At 36.6% G+C, this 26,321-nt stretch overlaps 1 long non-coding RNA gene across 1 annotated transcript in view; it reads right to left on the reverse strand.

Annotated features, from left to right (window-relative positions):
* Positions 1-278: 278 nt before the first annotated feature.
* Positions 279-26,321, reverse strand: part of LOC131487613 (uncharacterized) — a 70,990-nt gene continuing 44,947 nt past the window's right edge. Inside the window, exons 3-5 of the long non-coding RNA XR_009249849.1 lie at positions 15,665-15,713; positions 4,418-4,686; positions 279-514 (exon numbers count right to left, since the gene is read on the reverse strand). This is a non-coding gene — a long non-coding RNA (uncharacterized LOC131487613). The remainder of the gene's footprint in view (positions 515-4,417; positions 4,687-15,664; positions 15,714-26,321) is intronic.

Below are 26,321 nucleotides of genomic sequence, written 5' to 3' on the forward strand. Positions count from 1 at the left end.
TGGTTATCCTAAGGTTTGACTAGTATTGAGTTCTGTGTCCTCAATTTATTTATTCTTCTAAGGCTAGATGTGGGAGTGAGATGCGATCCTGACTCTTGGGAAGCTTTCCAGCCGTGGAGATGGTGAGTGGTTCAGGCACTCTGACTGTATCTACTGCATTAAGTAGACTTGATACTATTTACCCAGCTGAATGCAACGAACCTTAGAAATTTTGTATGTGAAACATCCTTAGCCTAGTGGGTCTATTGATCTCTCCAAGTGTTATCTATTGCCCCAAAGAACAGTGACTAAAACATTAGCTTATAGATGTTTTTGATATCTTCCCCCATCTCATGTCCAGCTTCAGCACATGGTCAGCTCTGACTTGGTTGAAATAAACACAAACCTCTTGAGCCAGTTTTCAAGGCAGCCCCCAGACAGGCCAGATAATTGGCAGAATAATTGCAAATCTTGACAAATGAGGTTGGTTCTGGTAGTGGGAATGAGGGTTGTTACTTTCATGGCTACCGACGAGCTGGTGAACAAAAGAGGGTATGGGGGTAAGTTAAAATAATACAAAATTTGTTGTTCTTAAAGAAAAATCAGATTTTTTTTTTTGTAAGCGCTCCTTGGGTTGCTGTAAAATTGGTTAATCCAGAGTTCCAAAAAGGTTGATTCTGATAGTTAATACAAGTTCTTTGTTGCTTTTATGGAGGAGAAGAATTTCTCACTCCTCTATCTTTACTGACATTACCTAAATATTAGAACAGTAATGACGAAACCATAAAATGACTGAATACAAATCTAATACCATTTTGATGTTACTATTGTTGACTATTATGCAGACACTAACATAGTTTACCCAGTCCCCATTCTCTCCCATCTTCCCTGTGAGCAAAAGGTTTTTGTTAGAGGTAGCAATTTGCCCAGCTAAAAACTTGCTCTCTTTTGCAGCTGGACCTAACAGCTTGACTCAGATCTAGACAATAAGACATGAGCAAGTCTTTTATAGAGATGTGGGAAATCATCTCCTTTTCTGAAAAGGAGCAGAATTAGTTGTCTCTCACATATAGCACATGTCCTCACTTTTTCCCATATTGAATATGGATATGGTGGTTCCGGCAGAAACAGTCATGTTACAAGCATGAGACTAAATACAGGGGACCAAAGTTAAAAGCCAAAAATAGCAAAACTTTACAATAGAAAATCTTGAGTCTCTGATAGTATCACTGAGCAACTAAATCACTGATGCTAGTGGTAACACACCTCTTTGCTTCTTACTGCATGAGGAAATGGTACCCTTATATTTAAAGACACTGGTGGTCAAGCTTTTTGTCACTTACAAATAAATACTTTTGTAATTGCTATGACCTATTTACTACTTATTTGAAAATCAAATATAAACCCATCAGTTTAATTTTCTCTTATTTTGTCTTTGGTGTCCTTGTGTTCTTGCACAACACTTGCCCTGAATCCAGTTACTCTGAGCTTAATGGAGATAAACAGAAAGGTGTCTGTATTCATTGAGCTCCTATTATGTGCCTAAGATCTAAAGCCAGCTTTCATCCATTTATCCAAGAAATTTTATGAATACAGTGTTATTGTTGTTCATGGTTTGTAGATAGAATCTGAGGTTCAAAATTATGAGGTAGTTAGTCCCAGGTTATACACCCAATGAGTGTAAAATGTAGTTTTGAACTCAGATTTGTCTTGATCCTACTTGTATTAATCACTGTGCCATATTGCTTCTAGAATTAATGATCCATTTTATTATACATGGTGAAAGGGACCAAAATGTAACTTAATGTGCAAGCCCTGATTTGCTCAGGATGGGTGGGGAGAAAGAAAGTAGGAAAGAACCTTTCTAACACAACATATATGTTCATTGCGTAGTCAAGTTCATTGTTTATGTATACTTCTGTAATTTTTCATGTAATAGTTTCTTGATACTCTCTCAGGACATAGCTATAAGTAAAGTGCCAAAAGTATCCCTAATGGATTTGGAAATGGCCAAGTAATGCATGTTTTAATTTTTTGGAAGACTACTTTAAGGAAAATACTAGCAAGGGGTTAGGGGGCCAATTACTGGGCACTTGGCTAATTAGCTTTGTTGAAAACCGTGTGTTTGTTTGCCCTGAAAACTGATATTTGTGGAAACATTTGAACATAGCTACTGCAGTATTCAAATGTTCTTGAATGAGAGCTCTCGGTGCCCATACCTTCCTCTCCCCCAGGGCTTTGGCCTAATTTCAGGATTTTGTGACTAGAATCCAAGGCCAATCTGCATTTCAAAGAAATGTGCCAGTTCCACTCTTACAATTATGCAAATGACAATTTGATAATAAGAGGCCTTAAAAAAATGAGTTAATTGGCTTTCAATATATTCAGGAGAACTATCTCATATTTTTCATCTTTAATGAAAAGAGGAAATTCTTGGAAACCTCACAGCACTATTGTCTGTGCTTCTCATCATCTCTCCCCTGCCCCCACACACTCCTCTTTCTTTGAAAACATGTTTTCTTCTTTCATTATGAAATTGGCAATAGGCAGGCAAATAGTGAGCTGAGTATACACATCATTATTGTACACAATGCCAGCAGGCTTCAGAATAGTTTGTATTATACTCAAAGTGCAGTGAAACAGGAAAACACTTTTATAAGCAGAGTTACACCAATAGAACACTTAGAGAAGGGAGAGAGAGAAATAATTCGAATTCAGGGCATGAAAACAAACTTTTCTTGAATATTCGTCACCCCCTAAATCTTCAGCCCAATAGGAATAGATATATGCTGAATTTTGTCTGGTTTTTTTTGAGAACTGTGTTTGTTTAGAAATTTTTTGATGACATCTATAGTTTTTATTCCTGGGGTTAATCATACTCTTTAGTTCTGGTAAGAATGAATCAAATAATACAGGTTGTATCTCATGTGTCATCACATTTGTCTCCAACTCTGTGATGTCAAGAAACTGTATTTATAAATGATTGAATATGAATATGTTTTTAGAATGTTTAAATATTCCCTACATGTTATTCAACCAGAAAATGTTAAATAGGTCCCATTGACCTCAATGCTGCTTCTCTTTCGACTAGGGCAATACAGAATGTCCTAAAATGTATGAATATTGCAAATGCATTTTTTATGAACAGTAAGAAACAAGATAACCTACTAGAAATTGGATTATTTGTTCCTTGGTCAGATAAACATGTCAAGTTTGTTTGATCAGATATTCAAGAGGAAGACCTGTTTTCTATTACTTTTCACAAAGCAACAACAGCAGATTAAAACTAAATAAACAAAACTAAACTGAAAATCAATTACTATTAGCATTAAATTGTTTGGTGCTAACCAAAGATAGAGTAGGTATTACAGACCCAGAGAAAATTAAAACTGGCCTGAGAGTTGTATAGGATTTAATCAGATAAAGTAGAAGAGGGAAGCCATTGTACCATAAAAGGGGATTTTTTTTATTCAAGAGAGTAACTCCTAATTTTTTTTGACAGTGGAAATTTAGCACTTTACCTTGAATACTTATTGTTTGTGTGTATACTTAGCAGTGTGTGGAGAAATGTATGTGGCATTAAATTGATTTGGGTTTTACCTGCAGAGAAATGGCTTGATGGTTGATAGTATAAATTCAGTCACAAATAAGTGTGCAAGTGGACAAAAACACAGGCTTGGACTTTAAGTGAGATGTGATGAGATTCAACTCTCAGGTTACCAATGTTGGTTTCTCACTATGAGCAGATTGCTGGGTTTCTCAGCCCCTGTTTCTGTTATCTATAAAACAATAGTAAAGGTGTCCATAAAATACTATTGACACACACAAAAAATAAATATTTGAGATAAAGTGCTAAAGTTCTTTTGTACAGTCAATATATTAATATATAATTTGATACTTGTGCATGTTCAATAAATGTCTGTTGTGGTTTTTTTCCATTTAAATGAGACTTTTCGAAAGAACAACTCAAAATACATTTTGGGGGGTATTGAGCAATCTGCTCAGTAATGATTTGAGAAATTAAGAAAAATATTCAAGGATTAATAGTTTTTAGGGCACAAATGATATAGGGAATTCTAAGCTTGCTTCCTGGTGTTCATTGTTTCATGATAGCACCATCCAAGTGGTACTCTAAATGAAAAAGAGTTATGACATGTATGTGTTGACATAACCCAGCCAAGAATTCCACCTGCTTTGCTTTCTGCCTTCCAGTGCTTGTTGATTTGGCTGTCTTGAAACCTAGTGTGCACGATAATGTTGCATCTCCAACCCTCCTTGAGCGCCAGGTTTACAAATAAACATGTTAGTATTGTAGCTATTTATTCTAGCTTTTTCCGTATGGTTTGGTTAGTTGTGCATAAGAGGGTTGCAAGTGAGGGAGGGTGGTACACTCTTCCTGATGCAGTGTGAACAGGATAGTGGCTGATGAAGCACTTACCTTTCATTGCACAAGTGTATACTGCATCTGAGTTAGATCTACTGAAGCTTCCAGGAAAACAGACTGTGAGGGACTCCCATCATGCTGTTCTTACAGCCCTCATCTGGAATTTTCCACACTGTAGTGTGAAAGCATGCCCAGCTGCCAGCAAGTGACCAGACAGAAACACAAGGCAGAGTTAAGGAACATCTTCTACTCTAGCAACACAGTGGGACTGCTGGACGAAGGTCTGATTTCTTTGGTAAAATTCTGGGGGAGCTGCAGATACACTGTAGCACATTCAAGAGAAAATAGCTAGGGTTAGATTTATATCATCCAAGAAATCAGTGCAGGAATTTGGGAATAAGAATATTTAATCTAATCTACAACACTAATTCTTAGTTCAGGACCATAAGTATAAAAATTGCCTGCATATTTGTAAGCAGTATTAAATCAAGGAGAAATTAGAATTTGTTCTGTGTGGCCTCAGATTATAGGTAAATGTAATATTACTGGTTGAGAGGGAAGGCAATTCCAGTTTGAATCAAGAGAGAGCATTCTAATGTTTAGCATCATCCCAAATTAAATTGTGTAGCTATAAGAGACAGCATTCTCCTTCACTGGAGATGATAAAGATGATATAGGGGACATTTAGTCTTAGATGATATCATGATATCATCTTATAAAGATGATATAGAGGATATTTGGTCTTAGATGAGTATCCTCTTTTAAATAGAGTTATTAATTAACCAATGGATGATGAAGGTAGGACAATGCACATACTCCACATGTTTCCACTTGCCTTGTAATAAATCCTCAGGATTAAGGATCATTTGACCCAACTTGTTATTGATTAGTCCATACATATTCTTAGTCCAATGAGATGTTGCATAGGCTCTGTGTGTTTGCCATAAGATACAAAGAGGATTTCAGATGAGAGCAAAATCTGCCCTGACGTCACTGATGTAGGTCAGTGAGAATATTAACACCACTCTCGTACTACTCACGTGAGACACCAACTGCTGTGCTGTTTGGTTATCAGTCCTAGCAATAATGATGACTTATTATTGCAGAGAATATATATATGTGTTCCTCACTTTGAACCAACAAAAACATCTTGAGTGCATTCCCAAAACAATTCTGAATCCATCCTTTCCTTCTTCTCACAATTTAGATTTCCATCCCATAAACTAACTCTAATTTTATAATAGAGTTCTCTGGCTGCCTTCCTTACCTTCCATTGTGCCCAACTTGTTAGACTTTTCCCTGGGCAACCTTAAGGAGCTATCTAAATTCAAATATAATCCTTCAAAAAAACCTTCAACAGTTCCATATTTTCCGTAAAAGTAATTTTTAAACATTTTATCTGAGGATTCATTTATTTTACATAAAGTTATTTGTGAAAGTCCACTATCTAACTAAATAATGATTTATTTATTTCTATGTCATTAAATATTTGTATATCATTATATGTTAACATTTGTTTATTATTTAACTAGTTACTAATTTATTTTTAAATCATTTTGATTTATATGTTTAAAAACTAGTTATTCTAGATAACAGTTGCCTTTCTATATTGATTTATTTCTCCCTTTAATTTAAATAAATACTATCTAGAAAACCTTGGTTGCCAGCCATTGTGAATCATATCCTCATTATAAGATGGGATATTGAAATGTGTTGTAATCATAAATCATTATGAATATAATATCCACACAATTTCTAAATCTGTGATGCTCACTTTGCTTGAGCCAGAAGTTGGAAAAAAAATAAAATGTCATTTTATTTTCAAAATTGAGGTATGAAATACTCATTTTCTTGAATCAATAAATTTTTCATTTAGAGGGAGTTCAATAGATTCTCAGCAATATATTCTTATTTTATGTGTTGGATGTATCCAATTATATCATATCATATAACACTTTTACATCCCCAAGAATATAATTTAGAAATTTTTAAATCCTGTATTACTTATCCTTTAAATTAATTCACTCAAAATTGTAAAAGTCAAATTGTTCAATATGCCCAAACTTTGTTTGAATTTTCTCATGGAATTCTGCATCTTTCATCAAGGTAGTATCTGTGCAACACTAAATCATCAAATCAAGCTTATTTAGCTTGTTAAAAATAGCGAAGTATGTAATTTGATATAATCATATTGTATCAGATTAAGTATTTCAATCATGGATTTTCTTTGTCATGAAAAAACGGTGATTTCTTGTCTCATTAGAAAAATTTGTACCAGCACCTTCCGTCAGCACAGCCAATGAACTTCAGTAGAACAACACACATTTGGCAAACCACTTCCTGTTTCATTAAAAATATATTTGGAGTGTCAGTAATTGAAACGTAATAAATTCACATTTATATGTCATTATTTAACATGGTTTTTTGTTGTTGTTGTTAATGCTGTCATCACTTAAATCACCAATCCTTGTCTTTCTAATATTGCATGATCGTTGGAGCACATTTCAAAGCAGATTTACCGGGAGCCGGTACCCCTTTAATTTTCTGCCATTATTTTCACACCTTTAATACATTGGTCCTATTTTTTTATTACTTAGTTTCTAGTGTATTAAAATTTATGTAAATACACGTGCATATTTTCTCTTGTTGTATAACTCTATCCAATGAAGAGATACAAAATTAGTAAACTCTCATGCAAATAAACCAAAAATGTTTCGCACAAATGAAATTCCCCAAACTATCTCATCAAATACATTAGATACACAAGTCATTTCACTTAGTTCTCTTTAAAAAGACACGCACTTTTTATTTTTTGACCTGCCTCATTTTTCTTCATGGAAGCTGTAATTATGCTGCACGGTTGTCTACTTATATATTGTCTATTTCTCACTCTAGTGTGTAAGATTTTGGGTATTCCATTTTCTGCTGCATAGTTTCGATCTAGAAAAGAAAGCACTGTCCTCATAATAGGTGCTCAATAAGTGTATTTTTGAAAAAAAAATTAAGGAATATATATTCCTGCTTTCTTCTTCTAACTAAGTAATACTCATTGGATTTTAATAGTGGCTTCCTTATCTATTACACTTGTGAGTAATGTCAGCACCATAAAGGCTAGTCAACATTTTTTCCTGGAGATGTATTTCTCTTCATTACATGTGTGCATTTATATTATAAGATTAAATTTTCTTCGGATCATTATTCTTATAACACAGAGTAATTGAATTTAGGCTGAAAGCAACACGAATTATTTTGTGCTCATTATGTATTGTTTCAATCTAATGTAATTTGGCGAGATTCATATGATTTCTTTGCAAAATCACTGTAAAAGTTCACCTTGTAGATTTAGACAATATATATTGGAACAATAATTAAATCTACATAAAATAATTGTCTTAATCCTTTCATATATATATATATTTGTGATGTTTTGTGATCACAACTACTATCAGGATGAAAATTTAAAAATGAATATCCAGTTCTGACTGCTTCTTATGTTAAGCAAATGCCTTAATTCCCCACGTTGATTTAGGGGTATTGTGCAAATTCCAACAATATCCTCTCATGGAAGTGGAATATATAACTCCTCTTTCACGGAGAACGTTTGATAAGACATTTACCAAAATCTCATAGAAGCAAACAGACTGGCAAATAAACTAGAATCATTCTCTCCAACAAAAGATTCACAGAGTTCTGTGAATATTGAGTTCTGTGAACTGTTGAGTTCTCCCTCTGTCCGGTTACATCAGGTATAAAAATAAAGGACACTTAAATTGTGGTTCAGTAAGGAATGCAAGCAAACTTGAGCCTAAAGTAAAACCAGTGATGGGGGATTCCCACATAATATGGCTAAGAAAATAGATTACATTAAAACTCATGAAAATAGACATTATCTAGGTGAAGAAAATTAGGAAAAAAAAAAAAAGGGAATAGAGTTTACATGCAGAAGATGGGGGGTGGGGAATACCAGGACAAAAAATTAAATCCCCTAAGAAGAGTATAAAATTTCAGACACATAAAATTTGCTATCAGAAAATCTGTTGAAAATGTGAATTTGATATGGCAAGATCTCAAAAATATGAAGATAAAACAGCAGAGAAATAAAAATGGAGATTGCAGAACTAAAGAAACAAATTAATGGCCAAAATAAATCCATCAAAAACTATTGTATAACTTAGAACATAAATAAATCAGATAACTCATGGTTGACAATCAAGTTTCTTCTGCAGAAAAAAAGATTTTTTTTAAATTAAATGAAGAAAAAATTTAGAGCGACGGTAAGGGGAGTGAAAGATACAAGTGTCCAAAATGTTCCCACAGACATAGAATAAAAATTAATATTAAAGAGATAAAAGAGACAAAAGAGATATCATGATTACAGAATGGTTTCCTGATTGCTGGGGAAGATGGCGGCGTAGGAGGACGCTGGGCTCACCGCGCGTCCTGCTGATCACTTAGATTCCACCTACACCTGCCTAAAGAACCCAGAAAACCGCCAGAGGATTAGCAGAACGGAGTCTCCGGAGCCAAGCGCAGACGAGAGGCCCACGGAAGAGGGTAGGAAGGGCGGCGAGGCGGTGCGCGCTCCACGGACTGGCGGGAGGGAGCCGGGGCGGAGGGGCGGCTCGCCGGCCAAGCAGAGCCCCCGAGTCTGGCTGGCAAAAGCGGAGGGACGGACTGTGTTCCGATAGCAAGCGCGACTTAGCATCTGGGAGGTCATAAGTTAACAGCTCTGCTCAGAAAGCGGGAAGGCTGGAGGACAAAGGGAGGGAGAGCTGCTGAGCCCCCGGACGGCAGAGCTCAGCTTGGTGGGGAACAAAGGCGCTCGCCAGCACCACCTCCCTCGCCCATCCTCCAGCCAAAATCCCAAAGAGAACCAGTTCCTGCCAGGGAACTTGCTCACTCCACGCAAACACCCAACTCTGTGCTTCTGCAGAGCCAAACCTCCAGCAGCAGATCTGACTCCCTCCCGCTGCCACAGGGCCCCTCCTGAAGTGGATCACCTAAGGAGAAGCGAGCTAAGCCTGCCCCTCCCGCCCCCGTGCACCTTGCCTACCCACCCCTGCTAATACGCCAGATCCCCAGCACCACAAGCCTGGCAGTGTGCAAGTAGCCCAGACGGGCCACGCCACCCCACAGTGAATCCCGCCCCTAGGAGAGGGGAAGAGAAGGCACACACCAGTCTGACTGTGGCCCCAGCGGTGGGCTGGGGGCAGACATCAGGTCAGACTGCGGCCCCGCCCACCAACTCCAGTTGTACACCACAGCACGGGGGAAGTGCCCTGCGGGTCCTCACCACTCCAGGGACTATCCAAAATGACCAAACGGAAGAATTCCCCTCAGAAGAATCTCCAGGAAATAACAACAGCTAATGAACTGATCAAAAAGGATTTAAATAATATAACAGAAAGTGAATTTAGAATAATAGTCATAAAATTAATCGCTGGGCTTGAAAACAGTATACAGGACAGCAGAGAATCTCTTGCCACAGAGATCAAGGGACTAAGGAACAGTCACGAGGAGCTGAAAAACGCTTTAAACGAAATGCAAAACAAAATGGAAACCACCACGGCTCGGATTGAAGAGGCAGAGGAGAGAATAGGTGAACTAGAAGATAAAGTTATGGAGAAAGAGGAAGCTGAAAGAAAGAGAGATAAAAAAATCCAGGAGTATGAGGGGAAAATTAGAGAACTAAGTGATACACTAAAAAGAAATAATATACGCATAATTGGTATCCCAGAGGAGGAAGAGAGAGGGAAAGGTGCTGAAGGGGTACTTGAAGAAATTATAGCTGAGAACTTCCCTGAACTGGGGAAGGAAAAAGGCATTGAAATCCAAGAGGCACAGAGAACTCCCTTCAGACGTAACTTGAATCGATCTTCTGCACGACATATCATAGTCAAACTGGCAAAATATAAGGATAAAGAGAAAATTCTGAAAGCAGCAAGGGATAAACGTGCCCTCACATATAAAGGGAGACCTATAAGACTCGTGACTGATCTCTCCTTTGAAACTTGGCAGGCCAGAAAGGCTTGGCACGATATCTTCAGTGTGCTAAACAGAAAAAATATGCAGCCGAGAATCCTTTATCCAGCAAGTCTGTCATTTAGAATAGAAGGAGAGATAAAGGTCTTCCCAAACAAACAAAAACTGAAGGAATTTGTCACCACGAAACCAGCCCTACAAGAGATCCTAAGGGGGATCCTGTGAGACAAAGTACCAGAGACATCACTACAAGCATAAAACATACAGACATCACAATGACTCTAAACCCGTATCTTTCTATAATAACACTGAATGTAAATGGATTAAATGCGCCAACCAAAAGACATAGGGTATCAGAATGGATAAAAAAACAAGACCCATCTATTTGCTGTCTACAAGAGACTCATTTTAGATCTGAGGACACCTTTAGATTGAGAGTGAGGGGATGGAGAACTATTTATCATGCTACTGGAAGCCAAAAGAAAGCTGGAGTAGCCATACTTCTATCAGACAAACTAGACTTTAAATTAAAGGCTGTAACAAGAGATGAAGAAGGGCATTATATAATAATTACAGGGTCTATCCATCAGGAAGAGCTAACAATTATAAATGTCTATGCGCCAAATACCGGAGCCCCCAAATATATAAAACAATTACTCATAAACATAAGCAACCTTATTGATAAGAATGTGGTCATTGCAGGGGACTTTAACACTCCACTTACAGAAATGGATAGATCATCTAGACACATGGTCAATAAAGAAACAAGGGCCCTGAATGATACATTGGATCAGATGGACTTGACAGATATATTTAGAACTCTGCATCCCAAAGCAACAGAATATACTTTCTTCTCGAGTGCACATGGAACATTCTCCAAGATAGATCATATACTGGGTCACAAAACAGCCCTTCATAAGTTTACAAGAATTGAAATTATACCATGCATACTTTCAGACCACAATGCTATGAAGCTTGAAATCAACCACAGGAAAAAGTCTGGAAAACCTCCAAAAGCATGGAGGTTAAAGAACACCCTACTAACGAATGAGTGGGTCAACCAGGCAATTAGAGAAGAAATTAAAAAATATACGGAAACAAACAAAAATGAAAATACAACAATCCAAACGCTTTGGGATGCAGCGAAGGCAGTCCTGAGAGGAAAATACATTGCAATCCAGGCTTATCTCAAGAAACAAGAAAAATCCCAAATACAAAATCTAACAGCACACCTAAAGGAAATAGAAGCAGAACAGCAAAGGCAGCCTAAACCCAGCAGAAGAAGAGAAATCATAAAGATCAGAGCAGAAATAAACAATATAGAATCTAAAAAAACGGTAGAGCAGATCAACGAAACCAAGAGTTGGTTTTTTGAAAAAATAAACGAAATTGACAAACCTCTAGCCAGGCTTCTCAAAAAGAAAAGGGAGATGACCCAAATAGATAAAATCATGAATGAAAATGGAATTATTACAACTAATCCCTCAGAGATACAAACAATTATCAGGGAATACTATGAAAAATTATATGCCAACAAATTGGACAACCTGGAAGAAATGGACAAATTCCTAAACACCCACACTCTTCCAAAACTCAATCAGGAGGAAATAGAAAGCTTGAACAGACCCATAACCAGCGAAGAAATTGAATCGGTTATCAAAAATCTCCCAACAAATAAGAGTCCAGGACCAGATGGCTTCCCAGGGGAGTTCTACCAGACGTTTAAAGCAGAGATAATACCTATCCTTCTCAAGCTATTCCAAGAAATAGAAAGGGAAGTAAAACTTCCAGACTCATTCCATGAAGCCAGTATTACTTTGATTCCTAAACCAGACAGAGACCCAGTAAAAAAAGAGAACTACAGGCCAATATCTCTGATGAATATGGATGCAAAAATTCTCAATAAGATACTAGCAAATCGAATTCAACGGCATATAAAAAGAATTATTCACCATGATCAAGTGGGATTCATTCCTGGGATGCAGGGCTGGTTCAACATTCACAAATCGATTAACGTGAGACATCACATTAACAAAAAAAAAGAGAAGAGCCATATGATCCTGTCAATCGATGCAGAAAAGGCCTTTGACAAAATCCAGCACCCTTTCTTAATAAAAACCCTTGAGAAAGTCGGGATAGAAGGAACATACTTAAAGATCATAAAAGCCATTTATGAAAAGCCCACAGCTAACATCATCCTCAACGGGGAAAAACTGAGAGCTTTTTCCCTGAGATCAGGAACACGACAGGGATGCCCACTCTCACCGCTGTTGTTTAATATAGTGCTGGAAGTTCTAGCATCAGCAATCAGACAACAAAAGGAAATCAAAGGCATCAAAATTGGCAAAGATGAAGTCAAGCTTTCGCTTTTTGCAGATGACATGATATTATACATGGAAAATCCGATAGACTCCACCAAAAGTCTGCTAGAACTGATACATGAATTCAGCAAAGTTGCAGGATACAAAATCAGTGTACAGAAATCAGTTGCATTCTTATACACTAACAATGAAGCAACAGAAAGACAAATAAAGAAACTGATCCTATTCACAATTGCACCAAGAAGCATAAAATACCTAGGAATAAATCTAACCAAAGATGTAAAAGATCTGTATGCTGAAAACTATAGAAAGCTTATGCAGGTAATTGAAGAAGATATAAAGAAATGGAAAGACATTCCCTGCTCATGGATTGGAAGAATAAATATTGTCAAAATGTCAATACTACCCAAAGCTATCTACACATTCAATGCAATCCCAATCAAAATTGCACCAACATTCTTCTCGAAACTAGAACAAGCAATCCTAAAATTCATATGGAACCACAAAAGGCCCGAAGAGCCAAAGTAATTTTGAAGAAGAAGACCAAAGCAGGAGGCATCACAATCCCAGACTTTAGCCTCTACTACAAAGCTGTCATCATCAAGACAGCATGGTATTGGCATAAAAACAGACACATGGACCAATGGAATAGAATAGAGACCCCAGAACTAGACCCACAAACGTATGGCCAACTCATCTTTGACAAAGCAGGAAAGAACATCCAATGGAAAAAAGACAGTCTCTTTAACAAATGGTGCTGGGAGAACTGGACAGCAACATGCAGAAGGTTGAAACTAGACCACTTTCTCACACCATTCACAAAAATAAACTCAAAATGGATAAAGGACCTGAATGTGAGACAGGAAACCATCAAAACCTTAGAGGAGAAAGCAGGAAAAGACCTCTCTGACCTCAGCCGTAGCAATCTCTGACTCGGCACATCCCCAAAGGCAAGGGAATTAAAAGCAAAAGTGAATTACTGGGACCTTATGAAGATAAAAAGCTTCTGCACAGCAAAGGAAACAACCAACAAAACTAAAAGGCAACCAACGGAATGGGAAAAGATATTTGCAAATGACACATCGGACAAAGGGCTAGTATCCAAAATCTATAAAGAGCTCATCAAACTCCACACCCGAAAAACAAATAACCCAGTGAAGAAATGGGCAGAAAACATGAATAGACACTTCTCTAAAGAAGACATCCGGATGGCCAACAGGCACATGAAAAGATGTTCAACGTCGCTCCTTATAAGGGAAATACAAATCAAAACCACACTCAGATATCACCTCACGCCAGTCAGAGTGGCCAAAATGAAGAAATCAGGAGACTATAGATGCTGGAGAGGATGTGGAGAAATGGGAACCCTCTTACACTGTTGGTGGGAATGCAAATTGGTGCAGCCCCTCTGGAAAACAGTGTGGAGGTTCCTCAGAAAATTAAAAATAGACCTACCCTATGACCCAGCAATAGCACTGCTAGGAATTTATCCAAGGGATACAGGAGTACTGATGCATAGGGGCACTTGTACCCCAATGTTTATAGCAGCACTCTCAACAATAGCCAAATTATGGAAAGAGCCTAAATGTCCATCAACTGATGAATGGATAAAGAAATTGTGGTTTATATACACAATGGAATACTACGTGGCAATGAGAAAAAATGAAATATGGCCTTTTGTAGCAACGTGGATGGAACTGGAGAGTGTGATGCTAAGTGAAATAAGCCATACAGAGAAAGACAGATACCATATGGTTTCACTCTTATGTGGATCCTGAGAAACGTAACAGAAACCCATGGGGGAGGGGAAGGAAAAAAAAAAAAAGAGTTTAGAGTGGGAGAGAGCCAAAGCATAAGAGGCTGTTAAAAACTGAGAACAAACTGAGGGTTGATGGGGGGTGGGAGGGAGGGCAGGGTGGGTGATGGGTATTGAGGAGGGCACCTTTTGGGATGAGCACTGGGTGTTGTATGGAAACCAATTTGACAGTAAATTTCATATATTAAAAAATTAAAAATAAAAAAAACACACACACAAAAAAAACAAAATGGTTTCCTGAGACAAAAATAGGAACTGCATGTTTAAAGGACCAACCACATGTTAGACAGAAGAAAAAAAAAAGATCCAGAATGAAAAGACTAAGTCATACATTGTGACATTTTTGTATGTTAAATACACAAGAAAAAAAAAAAAGGAACTCAGTGGAAGAAGCCAGAGGCCAATACCTTAATATCTGAGAGAAAGTGCGGCTCCACTATATAGGTATTATAGTACCTACTACAGTCAATTTAGGAGAAGGAACGTGATAAGTCAAGGACACCAGCTTCCACGAGCCATTCTTAATGGACGTTGACATTGGGAGGCTCTGATTAAGTCAAAAGACAATGAAATAATGTTAAACATTTCATTTGGAGAAATGGTTTACAAAAAAAATAGTGTTGAGCACTTAACTCATTTACATATACACATAAGAAAAAAATATTGCTGAAGAATTATGTTAATAGAGGAAAATATAAATGTCTAAATGTCCACATTTTATGGGAATAGAATAATTAACTCAACTACTGGAGACTTGTAGAAAGGAAGAGAGTAAAGTCTCAATTTTTATAGCAAAGAGTTAAAACATTCTAATATTGAATCATGTTGTCAATTGAGACTTTTTTTTTTTTTTCCGGTTGGGGGAGAGCACAAGCTGGGGAAGGACAGAGAGAGTGGGACAGAGGATCTGACGGGAGTTGTGTGTTGACAGGCTGACAGCAGTGAGGCTGATGTGGAACTCGAACTCTCAAATTGTGAGATCATGACCTGAGCCAAAGTTGGGTTCAACCGACTGAGCTACCCATGTGCCCCTGCAGCTTCTTTCAATCTTCTACAAAATCTTAAATTACAGAGTGGTCATTTGGAATATAATATCCTATTAGATAAATAAACAATTATCTAAATCTGTACTGTCCAGAACAATACCACATGCAGCTGCTGAAAAGTTGATCTGAGACTGACCTGAAATGAGATGCCTTCCAGGCATAAAATCCACACTGGATTTTGAAGACTTTGTGAAAAAAATAATGAGAAATGTCTCAGTGAATATTTTTATATTGATATGGTATTGACATGATAGTATTTTGGATATACTGAGTTACATACAATACATATTAAAATTAATTTCACCTTTAATTTTTTATACTGTTAAATGTGACTACTAGAAAATCTAGTACTACATATATTTCTCACATGATATTTCTATTGGACAGCACTACCTTACATTTGATTTACTTTATATTTGTAATACCTGGTAGGCAGTACTTTTTAGGTAATTATCTTGGATATATTGTATATGTGTATGTATATGTAGAAATCCTATATTCTCTAATTGCATATAAAAGTTAAAAGCTAATTTAGTTTGATAGATAGATAGATACTCTATGGAATTCAATTCATTTGAACTTGCTTCTTTGTAAGAGCAGTAGCAATTAACCATGGAAGAAATATATATTTTGTTTTGCTTTGTATTTTGAGTTTTTGCCACCTTTGTTTCAATTACACACTGCTATAATTAAGCCCTTGAATTCAGTTATTGTCAACAGGGACCCTAATCATAAACGAAGACAGTGATGTTTGGTTAATTACATGCAGGTGGTTAGAATTCCAATTATCCTTGGTTATAGTTACCTGGAGTCCCAGAAAGAGGCATTTGGGAAGTGACAGTATGTGTATGTTTGGATATAATGATATCAATATTATAGCTTTTCTCTTTTATAGTTTTCTCAATAATTAGAGTCACAGAGACTATTCAGATTATGATCTGGAAATGAACTTAGAGTGAGAGATCGCAAGGTAATGTTGAACATTTAGGTCCTGGAGACCATAATCTCCTGAGATTGGAGGTGCTGAAGAGGGCATTATAAGAAGTAATAGCATAAAAACTGGTAAAGCGAAAGATAAAATTTTAGACTTTCAAAGGCAGATCATAAGACGATGAGTGCAGAGTCGAGTGATCTCTTGCCAGGTTTGCCCTCCATGTGGGGAATTCTAAGAAACATGCATAACCTGCAGTGTCAAAAGGAAAGATTCAATGTTTAAAACTTAGTGACTAGTGTAGCTTCTTCTAAAGCACTTTCATTTTTGCCTTGTAACTTTTAAAAATGTTTTATCTCATTCTTAGTATTCTCAGAGGCAAAGTTCTGAATCTATATTTTTTAGTATTTCCGGGTCTTCAGGAATCCTCTAGTTTAGCTATTTGTGTGATATAAGCATTAGTTAGAAATTACACCCCAGTCTGGAAGGCTAAATGGTTTGCTCACACCCACATACAGGAGGAGCAGAGCTGAGATTTGAGCAAAGGTTTGTGAGATTTCAAAGCCCACACTCATTTTAAGTCATAAAGGCAAATACCTAAGAACTTATTATAATTTTTTAATGTTTATTTTTATTTTTGAGACAGAGAGAGAGAGAGAAAGTGCAGGGGGGTGCAGAGTGAGGGAGACAGAGGATCTAAAGCTGGCTCTGCGCTGACCGCAGAGAGCCCGATGCAAGGCTCAAACTCACAAGATGTGATATCAGGACCTGAGCCAAAGTCTGACACTTAACCACCTGAGCCACTCAGAAACTCCTATCATGATTTTTTTTAAAGTTTCTGTTTCAGACTTGAAATAATTCACGTCAAATGAGAATGATAAACCCATCAATACCAGAAACACATTATTGCAACACAGGCGTCCTATTCTTGAAGGACAACAAGCACATGTCATACCTATTTGTGATCAGGTAAATAGCATGATGCCCAAATTCTTCAACTGTCTTCAAAATAAAGTCCAAGTGTGATTTTGAACCCGCTTTCTTCTATCACTATCTACCTCATACTGTAGTTCCATACATGTTGAGTGTCTTGTGCTTACTTAAACAAGCCATGATTTCACTGGCATTTTCTCTTTTCTAGGGTGAAAACACTCCATACGTGTTCTACCAACTCTTGGTGTGGTTGACTTCTACTTAGCTTTCATTTTTGTTTCTTCCTGAGATAGTCACCCCTTCTCTGTGGTAATATTTCATATATACCCCTATTATACCACACTGTATTGTACCATACTATACTGTACTCTAGTTTTCTGTCCACTTCTCTGCCTTTCACAGTATAATTTGCATATCTGAAAACCATGAGTTTCCTTTAATCACAATTGTAATCAATGTTGATTAGGGCCTGGCATATAGCATGTATTATACATACATACAGGGACTTAATGAATTATTCCTAAATGAACAGTTTAAATGAATTTTCCTAAAAGAAAACAAAAACCTTCTCTATTAATGTTTCCACTATGTTTTAGACTACATGTCTTCCAAGTCTAATCACTCACAGTGACATCTGATTCACTCATCTGCTTTATTCACCTTAAACAGTAGTGTTCTGTTAAATGTTGTTGTTATTGTTGCTTATTACCCTGGCCTCTATTCCTGTTTACTTTTTCAGAGAATGCTTAGGTTACACTATTAGCTTTATTACTGTTTTTTTTTTTTCCACTTCAGGCTTTTCCCTTTATTATCAATACTGAGGAGTTAATGCAGATAATAATTTTTTAGATTACAGATGGGACAGCTGAGCTCCAAAGACTGAACTGGACTTTTTCACAGACATGTTGGACCATGTTATTCTGGTCCAGAAAGCCTTGATGGAGCCAAGGTTTTGGGTTGCTTTCACCTCCACCCCACCAAAAGCCCTAGGAGCACAAATGAACTAGAAGGAACTTATCAGGGCCTTTGCCTCAGCTTCAAATAGTTTCAGTCTCTGAAAGTGGATGAAGATGATCTTTCACTAAAAGTATTGATAGAATCAGACAAATTCTACCTGGAGGACAAAAATGTTTATCTTAGGGCTCAAAGTTCTACAAACAGTCACTACAAATGTAATGACCTGCACAAAGTAAAACATATCCATGCAGATGAGAAGATAATACCATCTGGATGAAAACTGACATGAAAAGAAAGATCTGACCCATAGGGGTTACTGATAGTAGAATTACCAGGTACAGAATTGCACATGCTCATTAGTTCCTGATTGAAATAATAATAGTTCTGTTGGACCACAGGTGAATTGGTGAGATGTTATTTTAGTTATGAAAGGTGACTTCTGATCCCAGAATGGAGTAAGCCAAGTAAATATCTAAAAGTAGAATATTCTAGATCCTAGAATTTAGATATGCAAGGCCCTTAAGTGAGAAAACCAAAAGGGGTGGAGTTCTCTTAAAATCAGTAAGAAGGCTAGTGTGGCTGCATCAGAGTGAATGAGGAGGAGGTCTCGCAGACATAGTCAGGGGGCAGGTCATGCAAGGCTTTATAGGACACAGTAAAGAGTACTGGGTTTCTTCTCAATGTGAGGAGAATCTTACAAAAGGCATGGAACCCAATCTTCCTTGAATTTCTTAAAAGAATATTATATGTGGAGAAAGACTATAGAGCAGGAGTCCTCAACCTAAGAACCATCGATATTTTGAGGCAGGTAAATTGTTGTTGTACAGGGCTATCCTTTGCACTGTAGGGTGTTTAGCAACATCCCTGGCCTTTGCCCAGTAGATACTAATAACACCCTTTAAGTTGTGACAACCAAAACTGTCCACAGACTCTGCCGAATTCCCTTGGCAAGAAGGAGAGCACAGTAACTCCCAGCTGAGATACACCTGCTCTAGAGGTCAAGATTGGAGGCAAGAAGATGTGTGAGAAGGCTGTTTCAGTAGTGTCAGAAAGATGGTGGCCTATTATAAGAGAGTAGTGTTAGAGATAATGTAAATGGTTAGATTGAGATATATTCTGAAGGTAGAGGGGACAGGTCACAATGTTACTGAATGTGGAATAGGAGAAAGAGAAAAGTTTTGGAGTGGAGTTAGGGATCTTAAATTTTTTTTCTGCTATAGACCCCTTGGTCAGTTGGATGAAGCCTATAGACCTTTCTCAGAATATTATTCAATGAATATACTATACACTATTAAAAACAAAACAAAATATACTAAAATGAATTTGCAGTATTGTGATTTATAAGAAATATGTATTTCATGCTGATGACCAAATGCATATTTGGTATATATTTGGCCTTCCTTCATGGTTCCTGGCTCACAGCTCCGTAACCCTTGAAATCTCCTAAGTGATAAGAGCAATGGGAGCATCTTTTGTCATAATATTTAATCCTGACCTCAGTTCCTGAAATCTGACTCTGGACCATAGGGTAAAATGGATATCTTGTCATTCATAAGCCCCTTTCCACCACAATTGGGTTAATGTTAATGAGGTGACTTTTGGAAAGCACCTGAGGAAGGGGATTGGTTGCCAGAGGAACCCACCTAAAATAGAGGAGGGAAACTTTTAGTCCCACTCCCTGATTTCCTGGGAGGGGAGAGGGACTGGAGGTGAAATCATTCATCAGTGGCCAGTTATTTAATAAATCATGCCTATGCAATGAAGCCTCCATAAAAAACCAAAATGACTGGATTCAGAGAGCTTCCAGATTGGTGAACATGTGGACATTCAGGGAGAGTGGCTCAGAGGGAGCATGGAAGCTCTGCACCCTTTCCCCATACCTGGCTCTACACATCTCTTCCATCTGGCTGTTCTTGCATTACGACCTAGTGAGTAAGATGTTCCTCTGAGTTTCCACTTCAGCAAATTAATTGAATCCAAGGAGGAGGAAGTTCCCAGACCTCTAAATTAATTCTTGATTTTGGCTCAGGTCATGATCTCTTGGCTCCTTAGATCAAGCCCCATGTCGAGCTCTGTGTGGACAGTGCAGAGCCTGCTTGGGATTTTCTGTCTCCCTCGTTCTCTGCGCCTACCCCCCCCCAAAAAAAAAAAAAATTAATGAGCTTTGAAAAAAGGAAACCTATTTCCTAGTAATTTCTACACTGTTTTATGTTATAGAAGCAAATTCTACATTATTTTATGCTCTGACAATAAAACATTTTCCCCCCATAGATTATACTGTCATTGTTTTTCTCAGACATGTTTTATTTTTTATAATCACGTGTTTTAACTAGCGCATTGAATTCATAGCCCTCGACTGAGAAAAATATGAATCTGAGACAGTACAGATTTTGATCTCTAAGTCATTATTTTTATTTGCTATAAAACAGTAAAAAATTGACTTCATTCTTTTCAGACTTTTGAATTATACTAAAAAATACAATATTCTTTGTTACCTTAAGCTTTTGGCAATTCTCACCAATCTGTAGGCAATATTGAATACTGAATCCCAGGAAAATTTCAACTTGAGCTACTCTGCTTCATTGTCAAGTGATTGCCTATTAGGAGAAAAATCTAACAGACGTTGTTGGCATGTGAATTTAAATGAAACCTCCTGATGGTTGTTGCAACTTAGAAGCAACACCTGCTGCCCTTTTAAAATAATTTGCATCCTTTCTTGGGTTTCTGTGGGTCCTGTTCAATGAGCCAGAGACAGATGCTTCTGTTAGCCCCAAAGCTCTTTTTCTATTGCCTCATTTGATTCTCCCCTTGAAGTAAGACCAAACATGATTCTGGTGTTGGGGTTAAGGTTTGAAAAATTTATCAGTGAATTTAGAGTGAATACTCTGGACCGGCAAACTCACCAGATAGGACTGTGTCTTAGAATCGTAAGTCCTGCTCTTTCACTTCAGCAATTTTCTCTCTTTAAGATCAAATCATCGTCTCTGATAAAATGAGATATTCGCATGATTTATAAACAATCCAGCGCTGAGCAAATCATAAGCTTGATCACAGATAATCATTTTGTCTGGGCAGTGGGGAATGCTTATTAAAACAGAACCTGAATTAAAACTGTCCTGGTTTTGAGTCTTCCAGCTGATCTTGAATAAAATACCTTGCCAATTAAAGTCAATTATTTTCAGAGCACCTGGGTGGTTTAGCTGGTTAAGTGTACGGCTCTTGATTTTGGCTCAGGTCACGATCTCACATTTCGTGAGATTGAGCCCCCGCTGGGTTTTGTGCTGGCAGTGTGGAGCCTGCTTGGAATTCTCCCTCACCCACTCTCTCTACCTCTCCCCCACTCATGAGCACGCTATCTCTCAAAATAAATAAATAAACTTAAAAAAAAATAAAATGAAATAAATTATTTTCATGTTCAGAATGTGGATACCTCCATTATATCATATATAAGGGTAAATATAAAAAGAATAACGCTTGGCACACTGGAAAATCCTATTAATAATCACATTATTAATTACTTAAATAAGAGTTATGTCTCCAATCTTGTTAAAGCTTAAAACACTATATTAGAATTTATTATAAAAATTTTAATTTACTTACACATTCTTAATTCACGAGCTTAATTTCAAAGGAAATTGAGACAGGTATCTTAACTGACCTCAACAGATGCTGCTTTCACCATAGGAACACTTTCAATCAGTATACAGGAGAGGTGGTTTTTATGTTTGTTATTGTTCCTGTTTGTTTCGTACAGAGCAATCGAAGAAGAGCTCATTTCCTGAATATTAGATGCACCTTGTTAAAATTCTGTTTGCAAATCTTTGACAGCATTAAAGGTCATTAGTGTTACTAATTGTAAGACATCACAGGAATGGATATGATCAGGAGAATAAATGAATGAGGAATGATGCTCTGATTCAGCTTTTTTTTTTTTAATTTTTTTTTTTTTTTTACATTTTATTTATTTTTGAAAGACAGAAAGAGACAGAGCACAAGCAGGGGAGGGGCAGAGAGAGAGGGAGACACAGAATCGGAAGCAGGCTCCAGGCTCCGAGCTGTCAGCACAGAGCCCGACGCGGGGCTCGAACCCACAAACCACGAGAAAATGACCTGAGCCGAAGTCAGACACTCAACCGACTGAGCCACCCAGGCGCCCCTTGATTCAGCTCTTAAAAAAATGGAAGAGCATAGGAGATGTTTGCTTTGCTTTAGTTAGCAGAAACACACACACAAGCATACACACACACATTCACACATATATTTAGTTCTATATGTACGGTGTTTATTAAGAGACAAAATATGTTGTAAAGAAATGGACTCTTGAGCAGACTAGAGTGTGAACTTGTATTTGTAATCAAAAGATGTCTCTGGTGGTGTGTGATGTATTAAATGTGCAAATTCGGTTTGGGGAAGTACTGAACTCATTCATACACTCAGGAAATGCTAGGAAGAAATTATATTGTTATATTTTCTGACCTACATAATAAGCCCCAACATATTCTCGCTCACTGCGACAAAACTTCTGAAGTCTTGGGTCAGTTAGAGAGTTATCAAATTTACCAGCAAGGTTGTATGGCGAAATGAGGCTCCTCAAGAGAAATGCAATAATAATTATGACAGTTAAGTGTAAATCATACTTTATTTTTATGAATTTAGTGGCTATTATTTCATGAAAAATGAAATGATTTTGCTAATTTCTCTCTTAAAGCAGAAGAATTAATATGTATTATACAGCTACCATGTGCATTTAGCATAGGCATTTTCTTTTAATTTTCCAAATACACAGGTATTGCTAAATGGTGCTAACTAAATGAGCTGCTCAAGATCAAATAATGAGAAATTCATAGAATTATGGCTTATATGTTTATTCATTTCTCTAGCTTGATTGCCATGTAATTGATAAATAAAATTGTATATATTTAAAGTATACAATGTGATGATTTGGTATATGTATTCATTGTTAAATGATTACAGAAATCAAGTTAACGAACATGTCCATCAACTCACATAGATCTATTTCTCCCCCACTTTGATGAGAATATTTAAGACTTACTCTTTTAGAAAATTTCAGGTATAAAACACAGTATTACTAAATTTAATTATCATGATGTATTACATCCTCAGAACTTATTCATCCTATAACTGAAAGTTATGACCTTTGACCAACATGTCCCCATTTCCCCTCCCCCTAAACCCCTGGCAATAACAATTCTTTTTTTGATGAGTTTATTTGTTTTTGTGAGCTTATTTAGGCTATTTCTGTATCTTAGTTATTGTGAATAATGCTTCAATGAACATTAATGTGCATATATCTGTGCAATATATTTATCCAGAAGGGGGATTGCTGGATTCTTGGTTGTTCTATTTTTAATTTCTCAAGGAATACTGTTTTCTATCATGGCTGTACCAATTTACATTCCCACCAATAATGAGCAATAATTCCTTTTTCTCAACATCCTCACCAACATTTGTTATCTATTGTTTTGGTAATAGCCATCCTAAGAAGTAAGAGGTAGTTTTGACTTGCAATTCCCTGATGATTATTGATGTTTAGCACCTTTTCATGTACCTGTTAGCTATTAGTATATCTTCTTGAGAGAAAAGACTATTCATACAATTTCCTGATGTTTAAATGGGATTATTATTTTTTTTTTTTGCTATTGAGTTGTATGTGTTCCTTATATTTTAGACATTAAGTCCTTATGGTTTATACATATTTTCCTTATTGATTTTTGGCCTAGATGAAATATATTGTTGAAGTAGGGTATGGAAGTCTCCTACCACTATTGAATTGCTCTCTATTTCCTGTTCATTTCTGTTCATATTTTCTTGGTAAATATGGCAACCCAATGTTGGATGCATATATATTTATAATTGTTGTATCCTCTTAATGAATTGGCTCTTTTATCATTATACAATGACTTTCATTGTTATAATTATTGAGTGACAGTCTATTTTGTCTGATGTAAGTATAGCTACCTCTGTTCTCTTTTAGTTTTCCCTTCATTTTCATCCAATGTGTGTTCTTAAAGCTGAAGTGAACCTCTTAGAGATGGCATATGATTAGGTCTTTTTAAAAACCCATTCAGCCACTCTATGTTTTTTCATAGGATAATTTAATCTATCACATTTAAAATAATTATTGATAGGTAAGGACTTACTATTACCATCTTATTAAGTGTTTTGGGGATGATTTTAGTTCCATTGCTCTTTTTTTCTTCTTTTACTATCTTCCTTTGTGATTTGATGATTTACTCTAGTAGTATGCTGTTATTACTCTAGCTTTTCTGTATCTACTGTAGGTTTTTGCCCTGTGGGTAACATGTAGCTTGTGTAAAACATCTTCATTATAACAATCTATTTTAAGCTTAGAACTTTAATCACATAGAAAAACTCTACCCTTTCTTCTCACATTTTATGCTTTTGTTGTCATGATTTAAATATTTTATATTGTGTATTCACTTACAAATTACTGTCGCTATCACTAGTTTTAATGTCTGTCTTTTAACCTGTATACTAGAGTTCAGCGATTTAAAGCACAATTACGATATCAGAGTATTCTGATTTTGTTTAAAGATATATATATACATATATATATCTTTGCTATATATATGTATATATATATATATACATATATATATACATATATAGATATATCTATATATATATCTTTGCTATATATATGTATATATATGTATATATATATGTATATGTATATATATATATATATATATATATATATATATATCTTTGCTAATGAGTTTTACACTTTCATACATTTTCATGTCACTAATTAGTGTCCATTCATTTCAACTTGAAGAATGCACTTCAGTATTTTGTAAGGCAGGTCTAACTGATTGTCTGGGGAAGCCTTTATCTGTCCTTCATTTCTAAAGGAAAGGTTTGTAGGGTAAAGCATTCTTTTTCACCCAGTGCTCATCACAAGTGCCCTTCTTAATACTTACCCTCCATGTAGCCCATCTTCCACCCACCTCCCTCCATCAACACTCAGTTTGTTCTCTTTCATTATGAGTCTCTTGTGGTTTGTTTTAGGGTAAAGCATTCTTGACTTTTGGCACTTTGAATATATCATTACACTCTCTTCTGGCATGTAAGGTTTCGGCTAGGAAATTTGCTATAGTAGTTTTATGGGAGTTCCCTTGCATGACCTCAGTTTCTTTTTCCTTGCTGCTTTCAAAGTTCTCTCTATATCTTTGTCTTTTGATAGTTTTATTACAATGTGTCTTAGTGAAGTCCTCTTTGGGTTGTATCTGTATGGGGACTTATGAACCTCATGTACACACTGCACTCACAGCAGGAAAGAAGTACTTAAAAAACAACATAGTAAAAATAATTTATAGCGATCATACCCACAAACATATATAAAAAAAAATTCTCTCACTTTTAAAAGCAGCCAGGTTTTGTCTGTCATTGTATCCTGATCTGTACACATTTATTTGTAGACCACTGGTCTGAATCTTTCTTTCAGGGAAAATCATCAGCATAGTCATTTAGAAACTCTGAAGCTGTGCTTGAGGGGCCCTATTTTCCTCTCTGTTTCCTTGGGAATTTCTTGTCTTTTGTTTCCACAAATGCCAAAGCAGCTTTAGATGCCAGTCTAGCTTCCCTCCATCTTTGGTCACCCTCCTGAGGGATGGTCTGCACCAAAGTGTCTCTGCTTTGAATCTACATCCTGCCTTTTCTGATGTCTGTTTTGTGCAAGTAGACTCTATTTCTCCTTTAAGTTCATATTTTATGCTGACTGTTTTCTCTCAGGATGTAAGCATATATGTGTTTTACTTTTCCTCAGGTTAAAATAAACAGACCTTCCCATGAACTTATGTTTAGTTTATTTGCTTCAAAGTCAAGCTCCTGGGTTCTGGGATGCTCTTGATATATATAAATATATGTGTTTATCACGCAAAATTCGCCCTTAAATTAACCTCACATGAGCTTCTACTAGTATTTTCAG

This window comes from Neofelis nebulosa, chromosome 10, assembly GCF_028018385.1.
Source record: "Neofelis nebulosa isolate mNeoNeb1 chromosome 10, mNeoNeb1.pri, whole genome shotgun sequence".
Taxonomy (NCBI): domain Eukaryota; kingdom Metazoa; phylum Chordata; class Mammalia; order Carnivora; family Felidae; genus Neofelis; species Neofelis nebulosa.